Source organism: Triticum aestivum, chromosome 3D (assembly GCF_018294505.1).
Source record: "Triticum aestivum cultivar Chinese Spring chromosome 3D, IWGSC CS RefSeq v2.1, whole genome shotgun sequence".
NCBI classification, from domain to species: domain Eukaryota; kingdom Viridiplantae; phylum Streptophyta; class Magnoliopsida; order Poales; family Poaceae; genus Triticum; species Triticum aestivum.
In genome coordinates, this window is record NC_057802.1 from 590,723,905 (window position 1) to 590,746,728 (window position 22,824).

The 22,824-nt window shown below is 47.8% G+C and overlaps 1 non-coding gene across 1 annotated transcript; it reads left to right on the forward strand.

Moving 5' to 3' along the window:
- Positions 1-13,519: 13,519 nt before the first annotated feature.
- Positions 13,520-13,600, forward strand: TRNAL-CAG (transfer RNA leucine (anticodon CAG)). The gene has a single exon. It is a non-coding gene; the product is annotated as a tRNA-Leu (tRNA).
- The last annotated feature ends 9,224 nt before the right edge of the window (positions 13,601-22,824 follow it).

A 22,824-nucleotide genomic window follows, 5' to 3' on the forward strand; every position in this document is an offset into this window, starting at 1 on the left:
CGTTTTTTCAGAAACCGAACAGAGTCTCAGGGGCTACTATCTATACACAGGCATATTTTTCATATGAAAAGCGACTAATAATATTACATCGCATACCTCGAAGCCTGTTAACAGGCTGGTGAAGGCTTCGTTCAGCCCGCTCTTGGCGGACTGAACCTTCTCAACCACCGTACCCATCAGGGTACGGTGCTCCTCCATGATGAAAGCACGTTGCAGTGCGTCCATCAGAGTGTTCGGTGCCTCCGAATTAGTGGAGGTCGCCGTCGGAGTGGGCGCTCCCCCCTCCTTTAAAGGGGGTTGCTCGCTCGATTCAGGAGCCCCATGGGTCTCCGGAATGGTGTTCGGCCAGGGGCCGGACTGGTCAGGGCCCCCGTCGTCAGTCTCCATGGGGGTTGCACCCCAAATGTTCTCGGTAGCTGAGGCATTACCCTCTGGCGCCGTCTTGGCGGCCTCCCGCACTTCTCCATGGCCCGGAGAGGCCCTTTGGGACAACACTTCGGTCGTCCATGGCAGTTGGCGGAGAAGCTCGTGGAGACATTTCGCTCTCCACCATCCCCGTCTCCAGGGAGTTCCCCTCCGATGATGATTGTTGGGGGAGATCATGGGCCGGACTGAAGGACACAATATAATGTGTTAGACAACAATCATAAAGACCGGATATATGTAAGGCATCCTCGGATACATACGATGCGGCCAGGGGCTTCGTCCTGGGGTGCCACTCGGGGACGGCTTCGGCATCCGAATCCGAGCCATCCGAGAGGGACACCTTCCCCCTCTTGGACGCTTCCGCCTCCGGGTGTACGGAGGCCGCCATTTTCCTCTTCCCCCCCTTAGGGGGAGAATCGCTTTCTGCCTCCACCTCCTCTTCATCTTCATCTCCCTCGTGGGAGGAGAGAGCTTCGGTCTCTCCGGACACAGCATCCGAAGTACCTTTACGGCGGAGGCCACTTTTGGCCTCCTTGCTCTTCTTCTTGGCCTTGTTCTCCGGCGCCTGATACGGCATCAGGACCAGCATCCTCGTTAGCAGAGGAATGGCTGGGTCTTCGGGTAGCGGAGCCGGACACTTGATCCGCTCCGCCTTCTTTGTCCAGCCCTGATCAAAGGAGGGAAGGCTCAGCATACTCTTTGATTTGTGAATTGGAGTTATGTTCGAAAACTAAAACCTTACTGGAGTGGCCGGATGCGCACTGTCGAGGCTGATGTCATCGGTCGTCTCCGGCCACGACTTCTGGGCCTTGAAGAGCAGCTTCCAAATCTCTTCGTGCGTTGTGCCGAAGAATCGCTGCAGGGTACGCAGCCCTTCCGGATTGAACTCCCACATGTGGAGAGGCTGGCGCTGGCAGGGAAGGGTCCGGCGGAAAAGCATCACCTGAATCACGTCAGTGAGACTGGTGTTCTTGTCTATTATATTTTTGATGCGCGTTTGCAGCATCATCACTTCGTCAGTCGACCCCCAGTCCAGACCCTTGTTGGTCCACGACGCGAGCCGCATTGGGGGTCCGGATCTAAACTCAGGAGTGGCCGCCCATGTGGCGCCGCGAGGTTCGGTGATGTAGAACCACTCCTGCTGCCATATCTTGACAGTCTCCACGAAGGCCCCTTTGGGCCAGGTGACGTTAGGGAGCTTGCTCACCATGGCGCCGCCGCAGTCCGCGTGTTGCCCGTCGACCACCTTCGGCTTCACATTGAAGACCTTGAGCCATAGGCCGAAGTGTGCGGGGATGTGGAGGAGCGCCTCGCACACGATGATGAACGCCGAGATGTGGAGGAAGGAATTCGGGGCTAGATCGTGGAAATCTAGCCTGTAATAGAACATGAGACCGCAGACAAAGGGATGGAGGGGAAACCCTAGTCCGCAGAGGAAGTGGGGGATAAATACCACCCTTTCGACAGGCTCCGGGGTGGGGATGACCTGCTTCTTGGCAGGGATCCTGTGTGCAACGTCCGCACTCAGGTACCCCGCCTCCCAGAGCTCCTTGATGTCCTTCTCCGTCACGGAGGATGCCACCCACTTGCCTTGAGAGCCGAATCCGGACATGGCTGGAAAGCTTGGTGGTGGTGGGGAAGATCGAAGCTTGGGCGCTGGAGCTCGAGGATGGGAAGGCTGAGGAAGGAAGAAGGCGTGGGGTGAAAAGAAGGGATCTTTATCTGTTTATATAGGCAGTGAATATCAAGCGCCCCCCTCAAACCTTAAAACTCTCCTGGTCCCAAGGGGTCGTGCGAATGGCACGGTTGGATTACCGAAAACCGTATTGATGAGAATCCCGCAATAAGGGGACACAATCTCTGCTTTGACAAGACGTGTCAATGGAGGCTGCGCCTCGAAACGCGAAGCGGGAGGCCAAAAAATGGTTCAAAATAATAAAGAGGCCAGACGTAATGTTTCGCCGAAAAAGTTGTCAGTAGACAGACCTTATTTTGGTTAAGTATTGTGCCCTTGTGGTTGAAGGTTGTGACTGTTATACAGAGCCGGATACAATTCTCTTATTCAGAAGACTGCTTTAAAGTATTCAGAGGAGGAACATGCCTTGCAATGCCGAAGACAATATGCGTGCCGAATACATCGCCATTGAAGACTGGTTCAGGGGCTACTGAGGGAGTCCTGGATTAAGGGGTCCTCGGGTTTCCGGGCTATGTGACATGGGCCGGACTGATGGGCCGTGAAGATACAAGGCAGAAGACCTTTCCCCGTGTCCAGATGGGACTCTCCTTTGCGTGGATGGCAAGATTGGCGTTCGGATGTGTAGTTTCCTTCCTCTGTAAACCGGCTCTGTATAACCCTAGGCCCCTCTGGTGTCTATATAAACCACTCATAAGGATGACAATCAAAGAACACCTCATGCTTCAAATTTGTTACACAATGTTTACCATACGTGCATGCTACGGGACTTGCAAACTTCAACACAAGTATTTCTCAAATTCACAACTACTCAACTAGCACGACTCTAATATTACCATCTTCATATCTCAAAACAATCATCAAGTATCAAACTTCTCATAGTATTCAATGCACTTTTTATGAAAGTTTTTATTAAACCCATCTTGGATGCCTATCATATTAGGACTAATTTTATAGCCAAAGCAAACTACCATGTTGTTCTAAAAGACTCTCAAAATAATATAAGTGAAGCATGAGAGATCAGTAATTTCTATAAAATAAAACCACCACCGTGCTCTAAAAGATATAAGTGAAGTACTAGAGCAAAACTATCTAGCTCAAAAGATATAAGTGAAGCACATAAAGTATTCTAATAAATTTCGATTCATGTGTGTCTCTCCCAAAAGGTGTGTACAGCAAGGATAATTGTGGTAAACTAAAAACAAAGACTCAAATCATACAAGACGCTCCAAGCAAAACACATATTATGTGGTGAATAAAAATATAGCTCCAAGTAAAGTTACCAATGAACGAAGACGAAAGAGGGGATGCCTTCCGGGGCATCCCCAAGCTTAGGCTTTTGGTTGTCCTTGAATTTTACCTTGGGGTACCTTGGGCATCCCCAAGCTTAGGCTCTTGCCACTCCTTATTCCATAATCCATCAAATCTTTACCCAAAACTTGAAAACTTCACAACGCAAAACTCAACAGAAAAATCTCATGAGCTCCGTTAGCGAAAGAAAACAAACCACCACTTCAAGGTACTGTAATGAACTCATTATTTATTTATATTGGTGTTAAACCTACTTTATTCCAACTTCTCTATGGTTCATACCCTCCGATACTACTCATAGATTCATCAAAATAAGCAAACAACACACGAAAAACAGAATCTGTCAAAAACAGAACAGTCTGTAGTAATCTGCATCAAACGTATACTTCTGGAACTCCAAAAATTCTGAAATAAATTTCTGGACGTGAGGAATTTGTCTATTAATCATCTGCAAAAAGAATCAACTAAATAGCACTCTCCAGTAAAAAGTTGTAGCTAATCTCGTGAGCTCTAAAGTTTCTGTTTTTTACAGCAAGATCATAAAGACTTCAACCAAGTCTTCCCAAAGGTTCTACTTGGCACAAACACTAATTAAAACATAGAAACGCATCTAAACAGAAGCTAGATGTATTATTTATTACTAAACAGAACCAAAAAGCAAGAAACAAAAATAAAATTGGGTTGCCTCCCAACAAGCGCTATCATTTAACGCCCCTAACTAGGCCTAAAGGCAAGAATAGATCTAGGTATTGCCATAATAATGGTAAGGTAAATCACGAAAACTCATCTCATATTCCCTACGTTCAGCAGCAAGTTTTCTTTGTGGCAAGCAAAAGTAATCATAAGGGCTAAATTTAATGGGACAAAATTCCCCAAGATCAAGCTCGGGAGGTATGGGTTCCTCCTTTGGCCCCTTATATTGCACAACCAATTCATTATTATAAGCATTCTTTTGGCAATAAGTCATGAGCCTTTGTTCAAGACAAAAACCTAACCCGTTGTTCTGAATAGCAAAGTCATCATTGACTTCAGAAATTCTATCAACTAGAACATCGGTAGGAACCTTCTTTCTAAGGTTTTCATTGTAAGCAACATGATCTAAAGATCGTAAACGCATTAAGTCTTCTTGATTAAAAAGGATAGCTTCTATGGGAGGATGACCAGCGTCCTCCCTATAATGCGCAAAAATTTCATTGGCCTCTTTCATTATAAATCTGAACTCATGTGCCAAAAAGATAGTAGCTGCACGCTTAACAGAAGAATGCTCGATATTGGAAAACTCTAGAAAAATTCTTTGTATGCAAGGATGCATATGGATAAATTGTCTTTCAAGTTCAACTACGAGCAAGGATATAGCATCCGCAAGACTACTAGTTCTATGAAGAATAGGCCCACCCATAGAGGGCAGGGCACCGGCACAAGTAAAGAAATCTTGAATAACTCCTTTTCCAATAATATTACCGCTACCAATCCGAAACTTTTTAGTGTGTAAAATAGTAGGATCTTCAAGAGGATCATCAAAAACATCAAATTTTTCCATATTATTATCCTTATCAACGATAACCTCCCCAGTTTCAGACATGACGACAGCAAATTGCACAAAGAATGAACACACAAGAAGCAAGCGAAAAGAGGCGAACGGAAAAAGAGGGCGAATAAAACGGCAAAGGTGAAGTGGGGGAGAGGAAAACGAGAGGCAAATGACAAATAATGTAATGCGAGGGATAAGAGTTGTGATGGGTACTTGGTATGTCTTGACTTGACTTGACTTGACTTGGCGTAGATCTCCCCGGCAAGGGCGCCAGAAATCCTTCTTGCTACCTCTTGAGCTTGCGTTGGTTTTTCCCTTGAAGAGGAAAGGGTGACGCAGCAAAGTAGCGTAAGTATTTCCCTCAGTTTTTGAGAACCAAGGTATCAATCCAGTAGGAGACTACATGCAAGTCACCTCGTACCTACACAAACAAATAAGAACCTTGCAACCAACGTGATAAAGGGGTTGTCAGTCCCTTCACGACCACTTGCAAAAGTGAGTTCTGATAGAGATAATAAGATAAATATTTTTGGTATTTTTATAATATAAACTGAAAGTAAAGAATGCAAAGTAAAAATAGATTGGAAACTTATATGATGGAAAATAGACCCCGGGGCCATAGGTTTCACTAGTGGCTTCTCTCAAGATAGCATAAGTATTACGGTGGGTGAAAAATTACTGTCGAGCAATTGATAGAAACGTGCATAGTTATGAGAATATCTAGGCATGATCATGTATATAGGCATCACGTCTATGACAAGTAGACCAAAACGATTCTGCATCTACTACTATTACTCCACACATCGACCGCTATCCAGCATGCATCTAGAGTATTAAGTTCATAAGAACAGAGTAACGCATTAGGCAAGATGACATGATGTAGAGGGATAAACTCAAGCAATATGATATAAACCCCATCTTTTTATCCTCGATGGCAACAATACAATGCGTGCCTTGCTGCCCCTGCTGTTACTGGGAAAGGACACCGCAAGATTGAACCCAAAGCTAAGCACTTCTCCCATTGCAAGAAAGATCAATCTAGTAGGCCAAACCAAACTGATAATTCGAAGAGACTTACAAAGATATCAAATCATACATAAAAGAATTCAGAGGAGATTCAAATATTGTTCATAGATAATCTTGATCATAAACCAACAATTCATCGGATCTCGACAAACACACCGCAAAAAAGAATTACATCGAATAGATCTCCAAGAAGATCGAGGAGAACTTTGTATTGAGATCCAAAGAGAGAGAAGAAGCCATCCAGCTAATAGCTATGGACCCGAAGGTCTGTGGTAAACTACTCACACATCATCGGAGAGGCTATGATGTTGATGTAGAAGCCCTCCGTGATCGATTCCCCCTCGGCGGAGCGCCGGAAAAGGCCCCAAGATGGGATCTCACGGGTACAGAAGGTTGCGGCGGTGGAAATAGGGTTTCGTGGTGCTCCTGGATGTTTTCGGGTATATGGGTATATATAGGAGGAAGAAGTATGTCGGTGGAGCTGCGAGGGGCCCACGAGGGTGGGGGGCGCGCCGAGGGGGGCAGGCGCGCCTCCCTGCCTCGTGGCCTCCTCGCTTCTTTCTTGACGTCCACTCCAAGTCCCCTGGATCACGTTTGTTTCAAAAATCACTCTCCCGAAGGTTTCATTCCGTTTGGATTCCGTTTGATATTCCTTTTCTGCGAAACACTGAAATAGACAAAAAAACAACAATTTGCACTGGGCCTTCGGTTAATAGGTTAGTCCCAAAAATAATATTAAAGTGTATAATAAAGCCCATTAAACATCCAAAACAGATAATATAATAGCATGGAACAATCAAAAATTATAGATTCGTTGGAGACGTATCATAGGGTATTACCTCCATTAAGAGGGCGCGAACCTGGGTAAAAATCGTGTCCTCTTTGTCTCCTGTTACCTTCGATCCTCAGACGCACAGTTCAGGACCCCCTACCCGAGATCGGCCGGTTTTGACACCGACAGTGCTCCCATCCAAGATCTTCACCTTGATGACAAAGGTGTCGTGCTTGATAAGGAGTATGTCACCGGGAAGCATGCAGTGCTTCTGGCAAAAGTAGCTCCTACCACAGCCCAACATGACCTTCCCACCGAACTTTTGGACCTACATCTAGTAGTGATGCCACTTGCTAGTGGCGAGCGGCATGAAACATGAAGGCGGATGTAGAACCACCTCCTCGGCACCAGCTGGAAAGCCTTCGGGACAACCAGTAAGGCAAGGTCTGAAGGAAATATGCCCTAGAGGCAATAATAAAGTTGTTATTTATATTTCCTTAAATCATGATAAATGTTTATTATTCATGCTAGAATTGTATTAACCGGAAACTTAGTACATGTGTGAATACATAGACAAATAGAGTGTCACTAGTATGCCTCTACTTGACTAGGTCGTTGAATCAAAGATGGTTAAGTTTCCTAGCCATAGACATGAGTTGTCATTTGATGAACGGGATCACATCATTAGAGAATGATGTGATTGACTTGACGCATTCCGTTAGCTTAGCATTTGATCGTTTAGTATATTGATATTGCTTTCTTCATGACTTATACATGTTCCTATGACTATGAGATTATGCAACTCCCGAATACCGGAGGAACACTTTGTGTGCTACCAAACGTCACAACGTAATTGGGTGATTATAAAGGTGCTCTACAGGTGTCTCCGATGGTACTTGTTGAGTTGGCATAGATCGAGATTAGGATTTGTCACTCCGATTGTCGGAGAGGTATCTCTGGGCCCTCTCGGTAATGCACATCACTATAAGCCTTGCAAGCAATGTGACTAACGAGTTAGTTGCGGGATGATGCATTATGGAACGAGTAAAGAGACTTATCGGTAACGATATTGAACTAGGTATTGAGATACCGACGATCGAATCTCGGGCAAGTAACATACCGATGACAAAGGGAACAACGTATGTTGTTATGCGGTTTGACCGATAAAGATCTTCGTAGAATATGTGGGAGCCAATATGAGCATCCAGGTTCTACTATTGGTTATTGACCGGAGACGTGTCTCGGTCATGTCTACATAGTTCTCAAACCCGTAGGGTCCGCACGCTTAACATTCGGTGACGATCGGTATTATGAGTTTATGTGTTTTGATGTACCGAAGATAGTTTGGAGTCCCGGATATGATCACGGACATGACGAGGAGTCTCGAAATGGTCGAGACATAAAGATTGATATATTGGACGACTATATTCGGACACCGGATGAGTTCCGGGGGTCACCGGATATTTATCGGAGTGCCGGGGGGTTGTCGGAACCCCCGGGGGAACTAATGGGCCAACATGGGCCTTGTGTGAGAGAGAGGAGGGAGCCATGGGCTGGCCGCCCCCCCTTTGGGAGTCCGAATTGGACAAGGAGGGGGGGGGCGCCCCCTCTTTCCTCCCTCTCTCTCTCCTTCCTTTCCCCTTCCCCCTTCCTAGTTGGACTAGGAAAGGGGGAGTCCTACTCCTACTAGGAGGAGGACACCCCCCTCTCCTTGGCGCGCCCCAAGGCCGGCCGGCCTTCCCCCTTGCTCCTTTATATACGGGGGCAAGGGGGCACCCTAGAACACACAAGTTGATTGTTTCCAGCCATGTGCGGTGCCCCCCTCCACCATAATCCACCTCGGTCATATCGTCGTAGTGCTTAGGCGAAGCCCTGCGTCGGCAGCTTCATCATCACCGTCATCACGCCGTCGTGCTGACGAAGCTCTCCCTCGACACTCTGCTAGATCGTGAGTTCATGGGACGTCACCGAGCTGAACGTGTGCAGATCGCGGAGGTGTCGTACGTTCGGTACTAGGATCTATCGATCGTGAAGACGTACGACTACATCAACCGCGTTGTCATAATGCTTCCGCTTACGGTCTACGAGGGTACGTGGACAACACTCTCCCCTCTCGTTGCTATGCATCACCATGATCTTGTGTGTGCGTTGGAAATTTTTGAAATTACTACGTTCCCTAACAAGGTCGTCATGTTCTTAATATGCACATAGAACCAGTGTGACACCAGTTCTACCACCTTGTGCCCAGGCTATGATCTACGACCAAGCTTGGGCAGAGGCATCGCTGACTCCTCCCTCCTCCTTGGCACCTAGATCTGTTGTAGCCACCAATTTTCAGGGATAACATCCTCTAGGCCTTCTAGTGGAAGGGTTGCCACCACCGAGGATGTCCCACTCGATCTTCATCACCGTGTCAGTTAGGAAGTCACGGGTTAGTATCATATCTTATCACAAGCGATGAAGCCTATGTACAACTAAATTGCACATCTATGAAGCATTTCAAGCATATCAACCATTACAATGCACTCATCATAGAAATGTGCATTTGTATGATCAATGCACTGATCATAGCAATGTGTACTGCTTTGCTCAATGCACACTCTTGGCATGCACACATAAGAATCCAAGCAATCAGTCTACACATCGTGAGCAATCCTACCAATCAGTCTAGTCATGAACACTTGGATCAGTGCATTCATGAACATTCTAGGCATGCCCACATCCTACTAATCATCGCAATGCATTTAGCAGGTGCCGCTTGGAACAATGCAAATTCTAATCGGTTAGTGCACAATCCAATCGATCCAATTTGCAAATTGGAGGAAGCAATCCCCCCCCCCCCCCCCCCCCCCCAGTGGAACGTGAGCGGATGGCATCAGAGGGGCTCCGGATGGGGACATGGAAGGGAAGAAAATGGCGGGGAAGTCATAATCGCCGCCCTGGTAGCGGCCGATGTGCCGGCACCTGCATCTCCTATCACTACTATGGCGTGTTATAGACGGGGGAAGTGACCGCCAACGAGGAAAGAAGGGGATGAAGCAAGGTGGGGTGGCGCCGACCATCAATGTGACCAAAGGGGCGATGAGAGAGTGATGTGCGAATGGAAGTCGGCGGTGAGGGAAGAGAGGAGTGGGAATAATGGCCTAGCCGAAGGCCACATCCATCTCCCGCTTGTAAATGCGTCCAGGGAGACGAACATTGTGGCTCGCACGGGCCCAACTCAGCGGAAACCACCAATTCAGGTCGTTCATCGTCAACCGATCCTGGGCTGCTTTGAGTTTTGTACTAGCAAGAAAACTTATGCAGGCCAGACTATCAAACACGCAAATATTACATCCCAAGGCCTAGGGTGATGCAGAAATTACTTCCCAACACCTGGGGTGATACGGGCTATAAACACATCACTAGTAGTTTTTTAATTCCAAAGTAAAACAATTTCAGATCTCACCGAAACATATGAAATTTTGCCTATTTTTGATTTTTAGATTTCAATTTTAATTAATTTTAACCTAATTTTAAGGGAAATGATTAGGATCACCCGACCGATAAAAACACATGTGTCTGCTGTGTCCATGGCCATTGGATCCAAAACATATTATCTAGACTAGGTTTTGCAACCGAGTCGTTGTTGCGATCTTCACCACCGCAACAACTAGTGTGTTGCGCGATCTGGATCTTGATTCCCTTGAGAGTAGCCGCCACCCGTACTCTGTTGAAAATATGAGCAATTTTCCATATTATTTTATTAATAGAAATAATAGATAAAATATGACTATCATAGTAGAGATGAAACAAGTCATGTAATCTAAAGATGAGAAAGCAAATGCCACGTGCACATATGAACTAGAAGAGAACATATGTGCTCCCTTCTGTCCCGTTTATAGGGCTCAATTCAAAAATCTCACCAACCAAGGTAGATGGTGAGTGCTGGAATACTTTTTGTAGTTTGCAAAATCACCTAATTAATGCTCTTGTTTTTCTCAAAAAATCATGTTTATCAATGCATTAATTGCAATGCATGCATTCATAAAATACATGCATTGGTCAATTTTCTCTTAATACTTGCGTGCAATGATTTAATATACCTTAGAATCTGAACATGTGATGGAAAACAACCAAATTGAGCCTTATGAAATGAAAAAATTAAAATTTTGAGATAAGCTATATAAACCGAAAAGGAGGGAGTAGAAGGCTAGAACAAGAAACACTAGAGCAAGAAACTGAGGCAAGATATTAAACAGAGAGAACACGAAGACATACGGAATAGCGGCAGAAGCACTGGTCTTGGGGTCGGTGTCCTCGCCAGCCATGTCGTCGAAGAGGTTTTCGACGTTAAGGAGGAAGCCGTCGTCGGGGAAGTGGTCGTCGGAGTCCAGGGCATCCGTGATGAAGAAGTCAGTACATGACTCAAAACGGTGGGGTTTCGGAGGCCTACTATCCCGACATGCGGTGCACGCCGCAAGCCGGGATGAGAAAGATCGTAGCAGTAGCTCAGTGCTTAGGAACTCATTTCAGGTAATATAAACCGTAATTTTGTTGTTGACCGACCTTGGAGTGGCGGCTGGGAGACAGACCACTCCCAAGCCGATTTTATCGCCGGTTCGCCCCACACCCCTCGGGAACCGAACCGGTGGAGATGCTCTTACTGGTCTAAGTTAGTACTACCTAGTCCTAAACCGGAGCCCAGCTCGTCGGCCCAAAGAAAGTCTGTGCCGCTTTGACGCAGCTGATTTGACGTGAGACAGACCGGAGCCGAAAAGCGGCAGCGGCAGCGATGGCCAAGCCCAACGTCTCCGATTGGACGTCTCGGTCTCGTGGCCTCGATCCGTGCGTGCGCCGAGACTCGTGCGACAAGCCAACGGATCCGTGGCCCGTCTCCCTCCCGCTAGCAAGAGCAAGATGCGTCCGTCGCCTTCCCCGCTATAAATAAATGAGTTCCCACCTTCTTGTTCCCGTATTTTAAGCTCAGCTAGGAGCTCTTTCACTATTCATCCCACTGTAGTGGTACTCTCAAGTCAAGTGCAAGCACGTACGTACTTGCTCGTATATAAACCTCCACCACCTGCTAGCTTCGACTCCGATGGCGGGTAACGAGGGGACGTCGCTGGCCCAGCTGATCGAGCCCACGCCGGCGCCCGAGCTCGCGCTGCTGCCGCAGCCGCAGGCGTCGGCGCAGGGGGCGACTCCCGCGAGCGCTCGGGCGAAGCCGCGGGGCCGGCCGCCCGGGTCGAGGAACAAGCCGAAGCCGCCGGTGGTGGTGGTGCGGGAGAGCGCGGGGGCGATGCGGCCGGTGGTGCTGGAGCTGGCCGCGGGCTGCGACGTGGCGGGCGCGGTGGCCGCCTTCGCGCGGCGCCGCGGGGTGGGCGTGTCCGTGCTCTGCGGCCGCGGCGCGCTCGCCGCCGTCACGCTGCGGCTGTCGACCTCGGCAGGTACCTCGCGCGCCGTCCGGTTGGATGGGCGGTTCGACGTGCTGTCGCTCTCCGGGACGGTGCTGCCGGCGGGCGCGGGCGCGGCCACAACGCCGTTCTCGGTGTCGCTCGCGGGGGCCGACGGGCAGGTGGTCGGTGGCACGCTCGCCGGGGAGATGACGGCCGCGGACGGCGGTGTCTTGCTGGTGGCCGCCACGTTCGTCACCGCTGAGGTGCACCGGCTGCCCGCGGTGGAGGCCGAGCCGGTGGTCGAAGGCGATGGCGGCCGCGGCGGTCGTCAGGAGGAGGAGAAGCGCCCACCAACATCACCCCCGCCACCTCCGCAGCAGCAGCAGCAACATGAGCAGCACGCGATGGTGGCCGCGAGCGCCGCCGACGTGGGCCACGTTGCTGCCCACGGCGGGGTTCTGGGCTGGGGCCCCGGCGGCCATCCGGGCCAGGTTGGGCACTACGCGCAGCATGCCGAGCAGATGCTCTCGCCGTGGGGCGTGTTCCCGGACTCACGCGCCGCCCCGAACCATCCTGCGAGTTCGAGTCATCACCATTACTTGTAGTATCATTACCGTCCACGTTCGTTCTCCTCTTACGTGGGGGGACGTAGATCGTTCTTGCCAACATCTTTTTGGGTCCCTTTTAATTAGTACTCCGACTCTAGTTCGTATCAGATTGTGCGAGTTGTGCGATCGAGCAGTGTATGCAAATGGTTTCTGGTAGTGCATGCAAAAGATGGCAGGTGGTTCCGAAGAAAAATGAGCATGAGAATCATTTGTTGAGCTGAATATAGAGATCGAACGCTTTGATCAGAATGGCACGTACGCAGACCCAACTGTGAAATAAAGCCATTGGACTATCCACTGGTCACATGTTGTGGCCTCGTGGGTGGAGCTGGCCGGCCTGACACGGCCTTGTGCACAATGGCTAGATGCCGTGTCTGGGAAGGAGCTAGGCATGCACGCAGTGGAGCTGCGGAGCACGATGATAAAGAGAAGATACTGCTGCATGTGTGTGCCTGCCTGCGGCTGCACGTATTTTCCTTGGGAAGGCGCGACATTGTGGGGTTTCCGATGTAGTCCATGCATGCAGCTGCAACGCATAAATAAAAGCTGAAGCCACCATGTGGTACTAGTACGGTGCTCCTGCGGCCACACTAGCTTCAGCCTCCAGAGACTGGAGGTAGAGGGAGCAAACAAATAGCTAGCACTTTGAATCGCATTCTCGCTGCAAACATTTACCAAACCAAATAACTCAAAAGTTAAATGAAACGATTGTGACGTTCGTGGGAACTCGTTTGATACGTAATATAAAACCCAATTTCGTTGTTGAAAACAAACGTCAAGATGGCCGAGTTGGTCTAAGGCGCCAGTTTCAGGTACTGGTCCGAAAGGGCGTGGGTTCAAATCCCACTCTTGACAAATCAATTTTTTTATGCATTAAAGATGTCAGCACATTTCGGAATCACGACTATGCAATGCCGTTTTACTCTGCTCCGTATCGTTGTACCAATCTGTATACAGTGTGTACTAGATTACTAGTTTGTTTTGTTTGAACTCGAGCGTACATTCATCTCTATAAATATACGCACACGCACCTTGCACCTCACTTTCGAGGACTGAGCCGACCACGGCCGCCTCGCACTCGACTACTAGCCACCAATTTGTTTGTTGGTTGGCCGTATTAGTATTACCGATTATTGATTTTTTTTCTCATGGTAATACGTGTCTTATTTATATCATAAAAAACATTATACGAGTCATGTACGTACCGACCTGATAAAACTAAACAAATAGCAGAAAGTTAGCCTTTGCACAAAGGAACACTAGCCAAGAAGTAAAACTACGAACAAGACTGAAGACACCTCTGAGCTTGACACCAACGCCCATCACCTGCCTCTGGCATCATCACAGCAGGCACCAAAGAAAAAAATGACGGATCACCTCCACACCCGAGCTCGACGCGGCTCCATCGCTGATATGCAGCTTTGCGATCTCCAAGGTGGCTCACCATAGGCGAAATCATTACCGTTGAACGAATCAGACCGGGGCAACGCCCGGATACGCCATCGAACTCCAGATCTGGCAACCCCACACGACTAAGACTTCGGAGGAGGAAATCATATCTGCCATCCAGGTTCCACGAACCCAGCACATGATCCGCCATCTTACAGATGCCGCTGATGCAGACCACAATCTACATCCGCTCCTGAACTACCTCCCAAGCTCCGCGCCGGCGCCGGAGCAAACGCCCTCGCAATGACGGAGCCCGAGGACACATGTCCACCACGAGGATGCCGCCGCCGCCGCACCATCCTTGCTTGAATAAGCTGGATTCCAAATTCTTCCCCAACCATAGGACCGATTGCCTTGTCAGAGTAGGATCTGAAGAAACTTTATTAAGCGTGGCCATCGCCATAGCCAAAGCCAAGACGATGAACAACCTAAAAATGAAGCTACTTTGGCCTAAAACTATCCACACGCATGAATCCGGCGACCCCCTCATCACCGACGACCGAGGTCGTCGGCGAAGGAGAGCCGCCCTCCGGCGGAAGAAGCGCTCCACGTGGGAGGGCAGGCGAGATCGCCTTTCTTTCTTCGCTTCGAAGAAAGAAAACGATACGTCAATTGAAAACCTTTCCTGATCATTGATTGATATTAGAATCATAAACACTTTTATACATTTAAAAATACATAACCATCTCAACGCAACATCCACCGAGCTATAGCCCGCATGTGAGGCTGACGACCGAATCTTTGGCCGCCGTCGTATTTGCGGACGAGGTCCTCCACGTCAGCGAGGTATAAGCTAGAAGAATCAATACTAGAAAGCCTTGGCGACGAGTGCAGGCGACGAAGCATGATAAACACAGGTACTCAAGTGAATCTCTTCGAGGATCTATCACCCTTTTTTTCTGGAGAAACATAGCGTTGGAAGACTCCAGTCACATTGCACTTGTGAAGTTCGCCATTAATGATAGTGTAGTACGTCTCAGCTTGGAGCACAATTTGACGTGCTTCAGTTTCATCAGTCGGGACCTTCTTCCGGATGATATCATCTAGGTATTGATGCGTCAAAGCAGGGATCGCGGCTAGGACAACTTCAGCAGCCGGCTGGGGATTTTCCGGTTCAGTAGACTCGGCCTTGGTCTTCTTCATGTGGATGGATCCTGGAGTTTTTTAGAGCAAAAGGGCACGCAGCCCCGGTTCCATTGCAGAACAACCAAACCAGTGTGACAATCGTTTCCAAATACAGCCCGCGGAGAACAGCACACCACGCTGCCTCAGCAAAACACTCAGCTAAAAGACCCCACTCCTCCCCTGAAACGGGACCCTGGAACTGAACTAAACCAAACTAAACAGCAAATTCCCAAGTCTATTGAGACATAACGAGAAAATTAAAAAGGTACACAGGGTTTTAACTTGTACTCTCTCTTCCCATCATCAGAAGGAGAGTAACAGCATCATCATCACTCTTTTTCAGTCTCGCCCCCATGCACAGCTTGAAAGGATCAACCGGGGTCTGGCCACATCAGCATAGGAGGATCTCTGGCAAGCTTCTCGAGGTTTTTTACCATCGCAGTAACCTGGATTTTTGCATCGTTTGGGAACAGCACCTCCCATGCTGCAAGCTGCACGGCCACCTGTCTCCATAATTCCTGCATTCCAGACCACACAGAGCGATTGAAACACAGGTTATTCCTGACCTTCCAGAGAGACCACACTGCAGCGGCATGCAAAGCATTCACAACTGCATGTTTCTTATTGGAAACCCACCAGGCCGCAAGGTTCTCAATATCAGAGACCTTGCCAGCTCCTGATATGTCTCCAATACCTTTCCAGAGTTCAATCGACACTACACATTCAAAAAATAAATGCTGGCAAGATTCTGGCTCAGAGCAAAACATACAAGTCATGTCAGGGACATGTTGTCTCTTAACAAGGTTATCTCTGGTTAAGATCTTGTTATTATAAACCAGCCATAAAAAATTGAACTCTAGGGATAATTTTTAGCTTCCACACATACTGTGTGTGGACGGGGAGGACTCCGCTAAAGTTTACAATTTTGTAAAAAGATTTAACTGAATATTGACCATTTGCACTGTACTTCCAGACTGGAGTATCCTCACAATCTTTAAAGGCAATAGTACTAGCAATAGAGACAAGGTCCATCTAGTCAGACAAAAGATCACCCCCCAGACATCTCCTAAAGGTGATCTTTAGATCAACTCCATCCCAAATTTTATAAATAGAGATGTTGTGATCATTAGCCAAAGAATACAAGCCCCAAAATTGAGTGGATAGTGGCGCAGTACCAAACCACTGGTCCTCCCAAAAACGAATTTTCTTGCCATTACCCACAACCCAAGAGTACCCCATCTTAGAGGCTTTAATGGCCCATAATATACCTTTCCATAGAGGGGAAGCCCCATTACTGGAGCATGCAAAAATATTCGGCTTGCTAGTGTTGTACTTGTCATCAATAATAAGTTTCCAGATCTTATTATCTCCAGAGAAGTACCTTTTAGCCCAAGAAGCAAGGAGGCATAAATTCCTATCAGCAATATTAGTAATACCAAGACCACCATATTCCTTCTTGAGGGCAAAAGTCCCCCAAGAAGTAAGATGATATTTATGGTGGCCTTCATAATCATCCCAAAAGCAATTAGCTAGCTGCGAGTTAATAAGAGTGGTTGCCCATTTTGGGAGTTTAATCACCCGCATCAAATAAGCAGGGATGCTAGCCAGATTAGATTGGACTAGTACACGCCTCTTACCTATGGATAAGAGGCGTCCCCTCCACCCTGAGGCTTTCTTAAGAATCTTATCTACCAGGGGTTGTAGGTCTTCTCTCTTCAATTTAGCATAATGAAGAGGGGCACCCAAATATTTAATAGGGAAAGCACCTAATCTACACCCCAAAGTTTGAGCAAAAAGCTGGGCCTCATCCCTATCTACATTGATAGGAACCAAGTCACATTTGTGGAAGTTAATTCTCATACCAGACATTTGCTCAAAACATGATAATAGCCATTTTAAATTTTTGGCATGATCTAAATTCTTACTCATGAAAAGCAAAGTGTCATCTGCATACTGCATACTGATGACCCCAGAAGGTTTTGTGTTTGGGAAAACACCAGAAATCAAATTACACCTGGCTGCTCTGACTAACATTCTAGTGAATGCATCAACAACCACATTGAAAAGTAAAGGGGAAATGGGATCACCCTGTTTCACCCCTTTACCTGCAATGAAAAGTCACTATTGGTGTCATTAACTCTGACACCAACAGACCCATTTAATATTAGAGATTTAATTCTATCAATCCATTTAATGCTAAAGCCTCTACTGGATAAAACCTCAAAAAGAAAATCTCTATTTATCATATCATATGCTTTCTCATAGTCAAGTTTGAAAACAAAACCAGAAAGTTTAGAGGAGGCCAAAGAGTGCACAATCTCGTGTGCAGCAACAATGCTCTCCATAATGAACCTCCCCTTCATGAAGGCAGTTTGGTTTTGTAGAATAATGTCATCACACACTGGACCAAACCTATCTGTACAACATTTAGAAAAGATTTTAAAACTACAATTAGTCATGGCAAGAGGTCTAAATCTTTCCAGTCTAACAACATTAGGTTCTTTAGGGACCAATGTGAGAAGGGAGAAATTAAGCCTATGTAAATCTAGCTCTCCTTTCTCCCAGTCTGCAAAAAGAGAAAGCAAATCTGGCTTAATCAGGTCCCAAAAGTGCTGATAAAATAAAAAGGAAAAGCCATCTGGGCCTGGGGCCCCTTTAGCATAAGAGCCAAAGACAGCAGCCTTGATTTCTTCCTCAGAAAAGGGAGCATCAAGCTTCTCATTATGAGCCCTGGAAACTACCCCATCCTCTCCCCAAAAACCTTCTTTGAGGTGAATATTAAGTTTGGGGGTAAAGCCAAACAACTTTTTATAAAACTGAACAGTAAGGTCAAGTATACCTTTGGGGTCTTCAACAGGTCCATCCTCTCCTTCCAGCATTGCTATCTGTTTTTTTCCTTCTCTTTTGGTTTGCAACAGCTTGGAAGTATCCTGTGTTTAGCTCCCCCTCCAGCACTTCTCTCTCTCTAGATCTCTGTCTGGCCTTAATTTCTTCCCTCCTCCATATGTCCTACAACTCACCTGAAATGTTTTTCATTCTTTTTTTAGAAGCAGGGGATAAAGGTTGAGTTTCAGCCATAATATCCAAACAGTTATATTCAGCAACCAAGGTTTGTTTCTGCCTATTCTTGGTAGCTTCTATATTAACACTCCAGCCCTTAAGGACTTTCCTCATCAATCTAGTTTTAACTGCCAAATATCAATGGCTTTAGTATGCAGACATTTAGTGTTCCAGGTTTTATGAATCAGTTCATCAAAACCCTCCACACCAATCCACCATTTTTCAAATCTAAACATCCTATGCTTAGCAGCAGGAATACCACCAGAATCCAACAACAAAGGAGTATGGTCACTAGCAACCCTGGGTAGAGCCTTAAGATGTACTGCAGGGAACATAGCTTCCCAATCAGTAGTTACAAAAACTCTGTCCAGGGTCGCCATGATCATATCCTCCTGATTGTTACCCCAAGTAAACCTCCTACCAATATTTCTAATCTCTATCAGACTGAATTTATTTATCCAGTCATTGAACAAATCAGCCCAGTGGTGATTAATAGCACCAGTGGATTTCTCAGCAGCATTTCTAATGAGATTAAAATCACCACCTATAATGGTAGGACCATCCCATCCATCTGCTACACTGTGTAATTCATTAATAAAATCAAGCTTACCCTCATCATAAGCAGAGCCATAAACAGAGATAAGTCTCCACTCTTTATTGTTATTTCTGCATCTGAGAAGACAAGAAACACAAAAACTATGGATGTCACAAGATAAAATCTCAAATGTGTCATCCTTAATGCCTATTAGGATGCCTCCAGCTGTATCAACTGCAGGCAGCCATTTCCAAAAGTACCCATTTCTGGAATCTAAGGTTTCCAGTTGTGACAAAGTAAAATCATTTTTCTTTGTTACAGAAATACAAATAAAATCAGGGCAATGTGCTTTAATAAGCTCTTGCACCCTCAAGTTCTTATGAGGCCCATTCAGGCCCCTAGCATTCCAAAATAGACCTATCATTTATCAGGGAAATGAATTTTCCTCCTAGACCTACTCCCTTTTTTGTTGCTCACCTCAATCCATGAGTGATCAGCCTCCTGTATCTCACTAATGTGAGTACTAGAAGAGGGAAAATCAAATTTAAATCAGGGTTTTCACCTTGAGCAAATTCTTCCCCACTAACATCAATGTTAGGGGGAAGAAACATGTCAGGGTTGTCCTGATGGAATCTATCTAGCCTAACATCTTCTTGCTGCTTAATGATATCAATGTTGCAAGTAATTTGAGTGTGATCCTCACCAAGGACCACACCAACTTTATCAGCTCTATCAGCAAGCACATCATTATCTAAGCAACTAAAAGAATTCTTAAAACCAGGGTTTTTTTACCTCTAGGTACTTCCATATTTTGGATTTGCTTCAGTTCTTGAGCTTTCTTCAGACTGTGGATTCCACTTCTCTAGATCCTGGCACTAACTCTTGTAGCAATGACAGGGCCCCACTTGCACTTGGCATTTGGAGGAAGCTTCAAGATCTTGTCTTCTTTTCCTTTACTATCCACTGCCTCATCAAATTGAGCCAGCAAAGGTCCAGACATGTTCACAGCAGGTCTCTTCTTAGCTACATCCAGATAGCTTTTGGCAGGTGGAGCACCTTGTTCTTTATTAGCAGAAGTTTTCTCCAGCTCATTTGTAGGAGCAGGAGTAACATGGACCGCAGCAGTCCTTGTGCCTCTTGTTGTGGGGGTGGGTCTAATAGCAAGTGCAGGTGTCTTCCCTCTCTCCTGTCCTCCCCTCATTTCTTCACCCAGAAGGTCATCATCCTCAATTTCTTCCTCCTCCTCTTTGTCCTGTTCTGCTTGATCATCATCTCCAGGATCACTGGGTCATGTGGTGAGGTCATGAGAGCATCATCCTCCACTTTGAAGGTCAACAGGAATAACTCTTGACAGAATTCAAACATTCTGTCCTCAGGGATTTTTGTAGGATCTCTCACAGCAACTTGGACCCTTACTTTGTCATAGAAACTCCTGAAAATGCCATGCCAGTCAACATTCAGCAAGAAACCCAAAGAGGATGTTATCTGAGCAATTACATTCCAAGAACACCACTTTGGTGGTAGCCCTCCAATTTCAATCCAGATTTCCTGCAGACTGTCATAGGCTGGGAGCTCTCCATTCCAGTCTCTAAACAGAATGGTTACCCCCTTTTTCTTGAGATTAATGGATGGATATTCAACCAAGTCCTGGATCTTTTTGTTGGGTGGAAACCTGACCAGGTACTGCTTCTCATCATAGGCTCTAATTTCCCAGGGCCAGTTTGTCTTCCACATTTCAGCAAAGCATCTCTCCAGTTCCTTGGCACTTATCTCACCCTCCTGAACAAAAACCAGACCAACATTACCAAAGTTAAGCCAATCCACATCACTCTTCTCCCCAGTCTCAATATGGTAGAACCCTAGGCCACTGTTTGCACTACCCAAGTACTGGCTGAAAGGGTATGTTTTGTACCAAGTAGGGCAAACGTCCATACGGTGACCAGTGTTTCTGCAAATGAAACATAGTTTTGGAACAGAGCACATCCCCACGAAGTGGCCAGGCAAACCGCAGTTGTAGCATATAGCACCAACATACTTGGGATCAATACGGAAAGGCTCACCTGTTTCTGAACCTTGATATGTCTCTTCATTTTTCTTCTGTTCAGTCTTACCAGCAAGCTTCTTTTGCTTCTTCTTACCTTTGCCAGCACCAACCTGCCCACTGCTACCTGCCTGACTCCCACTGCTTTGCATTGGAGCATGGAAAGTTGTGGGATGGCCTGCAGTCGGGGGGATAAACTGATACAGAAACCGTGGCTGTGGCATCCATGGACCAACTGGAGCAAAGTGTGGGTTCCATCCCCCGTACTAGGGGTACATCTGGGTCCCTTGATTCATCATCGGTGGAACCGCAGCCAAGGGAACAATTGGGGGCTTTGCATAGATAGAGACAGGAGGACTAGATCGAACGGGAGTCACCTGGCGAACTGGAGGAGGCGGATGAACAACCGGTTCAGCATCCGGCGCTGTGGGGGGGATCACTCGCCCACTTTCATTCCTCCCTCTTCCTGCACTGTATCTTCCCCCTCTGGATCCTTGTTGCCCTCCTGGGCCTGCCATCCTTCTCACGATTGACGCGTAAGGCACTCTCCCTTCACGCCTCCCCCAAAAATCCCTTGAAAACTTGAAAATCTTCGGAGCTGGTAACCAATCAGACCGCCCTACAGGATGACAGTCATCTGCCGAGAACACTCCTGACTGGAACAGATCCTTCCGCACCCAAACCAGATTGGAGAAATCCCTCGGCGGCGGCGGCGAGCCCTAGCTGAGTTGTATTTATCCCCTCTCGCTGCCCACCGCACAGGCGGGTTTTGAGAATGCGTCTTCTCCTTATGACCCACTTTTCCGATCCCCCCATCTCTGATCACTGGGCCTCGCACGCAAGGGTCACTGGCAGGTGGGGTCCTCCTCCACGCGCCTCTGGTCGGAGAGCGCGACAGTGGCGACGGGGAGGGTGGCCGGCTTCGCCAGCGAGCAGCACCATGAATTAGCACTCCCTCACTGAATGTCGGAATCTCCATGGATCCAACGGAAAACGAATCAACCGGAGGCTCAGACTCACCGCCAATGGACGAAGATCTCATGCTATATCTCTGAACAACGCCCATCTCCTGCGCTGGACGCGAGAACAGGATTCCGCCTCGCGGGCTGCCCAATTGAGAATTAGCTCCGCCGTCAGGCTCCCGAGCGCGAAAATCCTCTCACTCCTCCTCGTTGGCGCGCGACATCGCACGAATCGCCAGACTGCGCCGAGCATCGGTGACGGCCCTTGCTGCTCTCGCCGCCTCCCTCTCCAATCTGCCGAGCTCCGCTATCAATCCCGCTATCTCCAGATCTGACGCACCTACTCCGGTCGCGCTCATCTTCTCGCAGCACACCCGCGCATCGGGGAGACGCCTGGATTACCCAACCCAGCCCCTCCGCCTACTTGCTCCCAGAGCGGGATGGTGCACCAGATCGGCAGACCACCCTCAACGATCCGTCATGAAGCGGCGAGGCGTAGCAGCGCTGAATCCGCAGCGGCGAGGGTGCGAGCGGCGACGAGGGCGCGAGCTGCGGCAAGGGAGCGCTGTGCGGCGAGGAAACTAGCGGCGGCGAGGGGGCGAGCTGCGGCGAGGGTGCGAGCGGTGGCATGGAGCGGTGGAGCCGGCTCTCGATTATCCTGGAGTTGCTCCAAGAAGACGTAAGGCAGGATTTATTCGCTGTTACAGTCAATTTTTTCAAGGGTATCCGGTCATGATCACGGCGAAAGTGGTGAAGTTCCAGGCCTTCGAAGTGAATCTCGAGCTTGCGCACAGCCTCACGATATGCGATCATGGTCGGGTCCTTTGCGTCATAGTCCTTTATGACCTATTGCATCACCAGATCTGAGTCTCCATGACACAGCAGCCGGCTAATACCGAGTGATGCG